Raw genomic sequence first — 8,382 nt, forward strand, 5'->3', positions numbered from 1 at the left:
TGATACCACGTCTGTTACAGGCAGACTTGGATATTATTGAGCGATGCGGATTGACCTCACTTCTTGATATGTCGCGGCTCACTGTGAACCGGGGATTGTTGACAGCTTTGGCAGAGAGGTGGCACAGCGATACAAACACCTTCCATTTTGCCACGGGAGAGATGACAGTGACACCAGAGGACTGCTATCGCATTCTGCGCATTCCTGTGGTAGGAGCTATATTACCCTATGAGCAGACGGAGAAGGGCGGCACAGAGGCACTGCGCCGGATATTCCATGATGAGAGTGTCTACGGCTATGAGATACCATGGCAGGAGTTCCTAGATTTAGATTATGCACCGCTGTCATCTGTATTGGCAGGATTCATTGGAGGATTCCTTTGTCCTGATCGCAAGTCAAAGGGATTTTCAGTGGGATGGGGGCTGGTTCTGGAGCAGATGGTCACATAGGGCCGGAGATTTGCATGGGGGTCAGCGATGTTGGCCCACCTTTACAGGAGCCTTCACGAGGTAGTATACCTCGGATATGGGAGTTTATCAGCAGGGGTGACCCTATTACAGGTATGGTGCTGGGAGCACATTCCAGCAGCTAGACCACTAGCAGACAAGGATAGGCCCGTAGGGGCGGCTTATGCTTATGGTTATAGAGGCCTAGTTGTCCAGCGTAAGCTGGGCAAACTAGAGCACTGGAGGAGGGTATTTGACGATATAGATACAGTCACCTGGAGACCGTATATAGACTGTGAGGTGTGGGCAGAGGATGGGATGGAGATGCCTTTCATTTTTATGACGAGGTATCTGATCAGGAGGACTCCATTCGTTATAGAGCGGTTTTTGGTTACCCGAGTTTTGCGACAGTTTGGGAGGCAGCAGGGTATTCCACAGGGGGCGTGCCTATACGCACGACAGCAGCAAGATGTGGCCGATTGGGGGCCGACCATTGACAGTGCTGTTGCTATTGAGGAGTTTACAGGGTTGGCCAGACAGATCTGGGACTATGCCCCAGAGATACAGGATGCTGGCATGACTGACGAGTTCGCTCGTTTATTTGCTGCTCGGGCCGTGGCTAGGATCTCAGATCCAGAGGAGATGAGGCCAGCTTTTGATTCTGATGGAGAGGAGGGAGACGGGGGAGATGATGGGGATGATGGGGATGATGGAGGAGATAGAGGGAGGAGGAGAGGTAGGGGTGTGCAGAGAGCAATGCAGTAGGGCAGGATCGAGAGGGGAAGAGGAGGATTGGCTATTGGAGCCGGGAGAGAGGGTAGAGTTACAGAGGTACTAGTTGCAGTGGGGGGAGAGGAGGAGGTGGGGAGGCCAGTACAAAGGAGGAGGATAGATATACTCCCACCTCCCGTACCCAGGACAGGCCGAGTGGGAGGACTGGCACCAGCACAGGTACCACTGCGGGTTAGAGTGTCGGGTCACGTAGAGGATGCTTAGATCCGGACTCTACAGATCACTGTGCAGCAGCTGCAGGCACAAATTTTGACTTATCAGTGGTAGATTTCTCAGTTGACTACTGAGAGGGATACAGAGATGGAGCGGCGGGGTCGAGCCGAGGAGGCCTTAGTGACCGTACAGAGAGCAGCGGCGGGTGGTCCCTTGAGAGACACCCTTAGAGAGCTGACACGGAGTGTCCAGGAGGCTGCGTATTATAGGCGTCACTATGAGGCGGCAGTACCTAGAGAGCGGCGTGTCGAGAGCTTTGCACAGTCGAGATCGAGTCGATCTCGAACTGCTGGGACACGATCTGAGAGCCGTGGAGTGACAGGGCCAGCGGGACAGGACCCTCCTGCAGATCCGGGTGCGAGTGTATCGGGAGCTAGACAGGATCCTCCTGGAGATCCAGGGATAGGGGCATCTGGGGCTAGACCATCTCCATCAGGGGATAGTCATACTTGAGAGACATGGTCTCTATTGTATTTTGAGCAGTGTATTCTTTGTACTAGACATAGTTGTGACACATTTTGTAGATTTTGATCATTTTTTGAGAGATATATATAGAGCACCATTTTTGATCGATGTGATGTGTTTATGGATGCATTTTTATGTGTACCACTTCCTTTTTACATGATGATGTAATGTTTACATATATGATGTAATGTGTGATGTAGGATGTATGTTTTTATATGCTGTGAGATGTATCTTGAAAATGAGATGTATGTTTTAATATGCTGCTACATGTAAGATAATATGATGTGAAATGATGTAATGATGATGCAATGATGAGGCAACATGATATAATAATGATGTAAAATGTTATGATAATGATGTAAAATGATATGCAACTAATTGTAAAATGATATGCAACTAATTGTTTTTGGAGCATCTCTCATTCTGTATTCGCCATCCGATATAACCATTTGTTTGCTTTCTTTGTAAATATCATCATGTAGCATTTATTGATTTTTGGATATGTTGAAAATTTATACAAGCATAATGGTATAATTGAACCATAATGACCTGAGTAAAATTTACATGATTTTTAATTTTGCAAGATAGCACAAGCGTCAAGGTATAATTGAACCAGGACGACCTGAGTGCGTATTGCGTAAATAGACAAGATTAGATCATTTATATGCGTGAAATGGAATCAGGCCTTCAGTGATATGGATCACATCTCGAAGCAAATATTCACATAGTACAAGTGATCTCCTCCCAGACAGAAAACTAAGAAAATGTTGGAAGTTCCTCTTGATCTCTGGCTTTGAAGCTTTTGATAAGGAAAAGATTCCAATTTATTTAAAAAGTTCAAAATGCAAAATAATCAAGACTTTAATGTGATAATGCAACATTTAGTATTTCAGAAAATCATCCATCCTTGAATTTGTTGTGTATTGTTCGTGTTTTGGTTGTTTGTGATGAAGTGTAGTTGTGTTTGTTAGATGTCCTGTGTCTGAGGTTTTTACAATAGTTGGAATGTCATGAATATTTGCAAGTTTTTGAACAGTTTAATGCCCCTAGGTGAGTGTGCTTCTGGATATGATTATGTACAGTGATTTCCAAGCCATGGTGAAATGTGATAAGAAAAATAGATATAGATGGATAACTCAGGATAGTGACTACGCTAAGTATGTCCTGGATGGATAGATGCTAAGTGTCGGGCGATGGCCGATAGTGTTTTGATGGATTAAAATGGCATGGATATAGATAACGGAGCCGGCCTTTCACAAGGGCGCCTGTTTACCAGGTTTTCACCATTTTTTTTTATTGTACTTTGTATTTTTTGTTTTTTCTGGATTTTTTTGATTTTTTTGTTTGTTTTTGGCTTTTGCCGTGCACTAGGCTACCTTAAGTATAGTACTTCTTTAGATGAATGCTGTTAGTTGGATCATCAAGCACATCTCCTTCAGAATTTGTTAGCTGATAGGCACCTGATCCATAGACTGAAATGATGACATAGGGACCCAACCAGTTAGGTTCAAATTTCCCTTTCTTTTCTCTTTCTTGCTGGTTTCTTGGATTTTCTTTTAGGACTAGATCACCAACCTTGAAGTTGTGAGGAATGACCTTATGATTGTAGCTCCTACACATGCGTTGCTGATATGCTTTGAGATGAGTATAAGCATGTTGGTGTCTTTCATCTAATAGTTCCAGTTCTTGCAGTCGGTTGACTCGATACTCTTCATCTGGAATTAAACCTTTCAAAGAGACTCTAAGAGATGGAATTTCTACCTCCAAGGGTAAAATAGCCTCTGATCCATATACCAAGGAATATGGTGTTGCCCCTGTAGGTGTGCGAATGCTAGTCCTGTAGGCCCAAAGTGCTGGATTGAGTTGTATGTGCCAATCTTTTCCTGCATCATTCACTGTTTTCTTGAGGATTTTTAGGATCGTTTTGTTAGATGCTTCTGCCTGACCATTCCCTTGTGGATAGTATAGTGTAGAAAACCGATGTTGAATTTTGAATTTTTCACATAGTTCCTGCACATCTTGGTTTTTGAAAGGTCATCCATTATCTGTGACGATTGAACTTGGAATACCATATCTGCAAATCAGATAATTCAGGATAAAAGAGGCAATTTGTTTCCTAGTCACTGTGGTCATGGGAACTGCTTCGATCCATTTGGTAAAGTATTCTGTTGCAGTTATAATGAACTTGTGTCCATTTGAAGATGAAGGATGTATCTTGCCTACCAGGTCCAATCCCCACTGACAAAAGGGCCAGGATGTGGTAAATGGTTGCAGTTCCTGTGCTGGTGCATGTATCAGATTGCCATGGATTTGGCATTTAGGACATTTCTTGGTGAAATGATATGAGTCTTTCTCCATTGTAGGCCAGTAGTATCCCATTCGTAGAAGCTTTTTAGCAAGAGTAGTGCCACTCGAATGTGTGCCACAAATACCCTCATGAAGCTCGTGTAAAGCTGAATCAGAATCATTACGATCAAGACAACGAAGAAGAGTACCATCTAGACCTCAACGATATAAGGTATCAGCGGTAAGGGTGTAACGGGCAGCTTGTCAGATAAAGTTACGTTTTTGGTTACAGGATTGGTCAATGGGTAAGATATTATGCTTGAGGTAGTTGTATATTGGTCCATATAATGGAGAATCTGAACCGGTTAAGGCATATATAACATGGGATTCAAAGTGGTCATAGGCAGGGGAGAATAGTTGCTCTACCAGGAACTCATAACGACTCTGTTGTACTGGAATTTGTAGTAATGAAGCGATCGTAGCCATTGCATCAGCTGCTTTGTTGTTCAACCTGGGTATTTGTTCAAAGGTGATGTGCACAAAATACTGTTTGAAGTCATCCACCATCCATTTGTAGGGTAGTAGCTTATCATCCTTTGTCTGATAGTTGTTGTTGATCTGATTGATGACCAATTGTGAGTCTCCATAGACTTTTAATTCTGTGATTTTCCATTCGACAGCCATTTTGATGCCTATGACCAATGCTTCATATTCAGCCATATTATTTGTACATGGAAACATAAGCCTATATGATCTTGGCATAGTGTGTCCTTCAGGGGTGATGAATAGAATGTCAGCCCCTGAACCATGCTGTGTATAGGATCCATCAAAGTATAGGGTCCATTGTTTGGAGGAAAGAGCAAAAACGTCCCTGTCTGGAAATTCAATGTCCATGGTTTGTTTTCCTAGTAGCGGTGCTTCAGCCAGCTGATCTGCAATTGCCTATCCCTTGATGGCTCATCTTTTTGTGTAGTGGATGTCGAATTCACTGAGAATCATAACCCATTTAGCCAATCGGCTTGTGAGAGCTGCCTTGCTGAGTAGATACTTGAGAGGATCAATTTTGGCTACTAGCTTGATAGTGTGTGCCAGCATATAATGTCGGAACTTTTGAGATGCAAAAACAACTGTTAAGCAAGCCTTTTCAATGAATGTATAATTGAGTTCATAGCCATTCAATGTTCTACTGATGTAATATATGGCGCGTTCCTTTCCTTGTCGATCTTCTTGTGCCAATAGTGCCCCCAGTGAAACATATGTCGTTGATATATACAATATAAGAGGCTTTCCTGCAATTGGTGGTACTAGAACTGGTGGATTCATCAGGTACTGTTTAATTTGGTAAAAGGATTCAGCACATTTAGTCTCCCATTTGAATGGCACATTTTTATGTAGCAAGTGGTTAAATGGCAGACTTTTATCTACTAGTTGAGCGATGAATCGCCTGATTGATTGAAGTCGTCCTTGGAGAGATCGAAGTTGACTGATATTCTTTGGTGGTGGCATATCCATGATGGCTTGTACCTTTGCTGGATCAACTTCAATACCTTTAGCTGAGACAATGTAACCTAGTAACTTGCCTGATGTAACCCCGAAGACACACTTCTTAGGGTTGAGTCTGACCTTGAATTTCTGCAACCGATCAAAGATCTTTGTTAGGATGCCAAGATGTTCAGCTCTGGTGAAAGATTTTTCTAGTAAATCATCCACATAGTCTTCCTTGAATGTGTGCATCATATCATGAAATATTGTTGTCATTTCCCTTTGATAAGTGGCTCCTACATTCTTTAAGCCAAAAGGCATTACATTCCAACAATATGTTCCCCAAGGATAGGTGAATGCTATTTTGTCTTGATCTTCAGGAGCTATTTTGATTTGATTATAGCCTGAGAAACCGTCCATTAATGAGAGCATTGCATGGCCTGCTGTGAGATCTACAATTATATCAATACTTGGCAGAGGAAAGTCATCCTTTGGGCAAGCTTTATTGACATCTCTGAAGTCGGTGCATATTCTGATACTGCCATCTGGTTTTGAGACTGGAACAATGTTAGAAATCCATTCTGCATAGTCAATAGGTCGGATGAATCCGACATCTAATAATTTCTTTAATTCCGTTTTGACCATGAGTGCTATCTGTGGATTCATCTTTCGTAGTTTCTGCTTGACTGGCTTGACCCCCGCAGAGATGGACAAGTGATGCATGATTAGGTGTGGATCCACTCCGGGCATATCAGCATATGACCAGGCAAAGTTAATTTGCTATCCTTTAAAGAAGAGGATGAATGCTGATCTTTCCTCCTCTGTCAGAGATTCTGCAAGGTGAATGTTTCTGGCTGCTTCGGTGGTACCAATGTTGATTGATTGAGTGGGCTCAATCAATATGGGTGATCGTTCATGAAAATGTTCAGGAAGAGTGTCAAGTCTCCTATCGTTAGGTGCCTTAAAAAGGTTTTCACCCTCAGATGCGTCCTTTATTTTTACTTTTTTGGGATCCATTGCTGCCATTGACTGGTTTTCAGCATTAGATTCATTATTTGATTCATTTTTGCGACTGAGAGACTTGGCACTCCTTGAAGAACAGACGTCGTTATGCGGTTCACTGGTAGAGCCTGTTTCGGGAGTTATGGTACATAGGTAGTGGATAATAGATTTATCATTTGGAAAAATTGGGATATCATGAGTCTCAGGTTCAGTCCAGTCGATAAGATCAGGGAAGACGAGTGGTAAGGAATCATTGGGCCGGTCAAGGTCAGCTACTGTAAGTGTTAGGATAGAGTTATCATCGTGATGGGTCTTGTTTTTAAAGAAGTTTAGGGTTTCATCGAGGTCTTCGATGGTATCATCTTCTACATAGACTTGTTCGTAATATTTTTGTTCGCTTTCCTGAACATCATAGATATGTTGTGGTCCAAATTCAAGAGGTCTATTTGCCGCGTTATATTCTTCTTGAGAAATGGATATGAAATCAGTATCATCTGGGATATTTGTAGTAGTATCTGAGCATGTACCCCATTCATATTCATTTGAATCTATCTCATAGGCATCATCCCAAATTCTATCTATGCTATAAACAGGTATGTTGTATGGCGAAAACAAATCCTTGATGATAGATACTATTTTGATATTCTGTGTTGATTCTATATCCGATCCATCTTCTATAGTCTGGATTTGTTCATAGATTGTGCTTCCCCTGGAAGGAATGATGGTTTCTTGTGATGATATGATTCGGTCTTGAGCCATTGGTGTGTGAATATGAGCCACTGCTGCAGATATGGCCTTCTTATGATTCAAAAGCTTTCCCTGATGTATCTTCTGATCTTGACATTCTCTTGCCTTGCGGATTGTTTCGGCTGATTCAAAGAGAGCTTCCTGCCATGATTCTTCCTTGTATTTCTTCTTTTCCTTCCATTGAGGTTTTGCATTTGTGTGTGGCAGCCTTTTCAATAGGAAAGTGAATTTAGAACCTAATCCTACTTTATTTCTACTAGGTTGTGAAGGAAGATCTATAGGTTCAGTAACTCCTTCTTGGCGTTTTCCAATAGGTCCTTTACTACCATATCCCATTTGTTTCATAATTAAGTAACCTTTTCCATATAGGTGCGTTGGTAGAACAATGTCTAGAGTGGCCGCTCTATTAGCTTCTTCTTCATCTTTGTATAGCCAGTTAAGAACATCCTTATCTTCTGATTCATGTGCTAGCGTCCCCAATTGGATGAAGGTACCATCAAATTTAGTTATGGGTTGAGTTGCCAGATGTGTTGATAGAGTAGGTAAACCATGCGATCTAGGCGATGTTGGCAATCTGCTCAAACACAAAGGCTCCATAGAGTATTCGCCCATGCCTTGGTCTTCGATTTGCATTTTCTGTTTGAAGTCTCCCCATAAGGAGTTGGATTTTACTGTTGGTGGATCAGATGTTGAAGACATCTGCTTTTCTCTATTATAAGGAACCAAATTGTCTTGGGCTGCCCCCATTGCATTACAATGTTGAAAGGGATTGTGATCAGCTGATATGGAGATTTCCTGTCCATCATAAGGAAACTTGACACACTAGTGGTATGTAGAAGGTACTGCTTGCATTTCATGTATCCAGGGTCAGCCTAATAAGATATTGTAGGTGAGATCAATATCTAAGACTTGACATATAGTATCCTTTTGTACTGGTCCTACCTGAATA

This window comes from Cryptomeria japonica, chromosome 5 (assembly GCF_030272615.1).
Source record: "Cryptomeria japonica chromosome 5, Sugi_1.0, whole genome shotgun sequence".
Lineage (NCBI taxonomy): Eukaryota > Viridiplantae > Streptophyta > Pinopsida > Cupressales > Cupressaceae > Cryptomeria > Cryptomeria japonica.